The sequence below is a fragment of the Carlito syrichta genome, unplaced genomic scaffold, assembly GCF_000164805.1.
Source record: "Carlito syrichta isolate Samal-C Ts95f unplaced genomic scaffold, Tarsius_syrichta-2.0.1 Scaffold314365, whole genome shotgun sequence".
NCBI classification, from domain to species: domain Eukaryota; kingdom Metazoa; phylum Chordata; class Mammalia; order Primates; family Tarsiidae; genus Carlito; species Carlito syrichta.
This window is the reverse complement of record NW_007258461.1, coordinates 16,699-17,350: the sequence shown is the minus strand read 5'-3', so window position 1 is coordinate 17,350 and position 652 is coordinate 16,699. Positions and strand designations below refer to the sequence as shown.

At 58.1% G+C, this 652-nt stretch overlaps 1 protein-coding gene across 1 annotated transcript in view; it reads left to right on the top strand.

The window, feature by feature from the left end:
* OPN1LW (opsin 1, long wave sensitive) overlaps positions 1-652 on the top strand; it is a 17,479-nt gene that overhangs the window by 8,078 nt on the left and 8,749 nt on the right. The gene's annotated exons all lie outside the window — the stretch shown is intronic.

Here is a 652-nt window from a genome sequence, read left to right as displayed (position 1 = left end):
AAAAAAAAAAAAAAAAAAAAAAGAAGGGGGCGGGAGCAGGGTGGCTGAGGAGAAGCCAGGAGCAGTTGGCAGTCTGAGTGGGCAGAGTACCAGGAAGCAGCCTGGTGCTGCTAGACATGAGGCGGGCAGGCCCAGGTCTTGGAGGCCTTGGGTGGCATGCTCCGGAGGTAGAATCTTATTTCGGAAGGCTGAGGCTGGAGGTGGGAGCGCCGACACAAGCAACTCCTGTTCTTGCCTCCAAGCCACCCTCCCTAGCTCCCGCCACACAGCCCCTATCTACCCCTCACAATACAGATGGTGCCCAGACCACAGAGGGCGCTTTCCAGAGGCCCAGCACTCTCCAGAAAGTACAGAGGGGAGGGCCCAAGGAAGGTCAGACAGAGAAAGCCCAGCCCCCAGGTCCATGTGCCCTCTGCAGTAGACATGGCCTTGGTGGTCACACGGCCCTTCCAAGGGACCCCTGCATCTCTACCCGTGTCTGTCTCCGCTTCTGCCAGGGTCTCCCGCTGACCTTTGCCTCCGCTCATGGTCTGTTCTTGGATCACTCAGGTGCCAAACGGCCAGACTTCCCCCCCCAGTTTTTTGTTTGTTTGTTTGTTTTTGAGTTGGAGTCTCACTCTGTCGCCCAGACTGGAGTGCAGTGGCCGCTCCC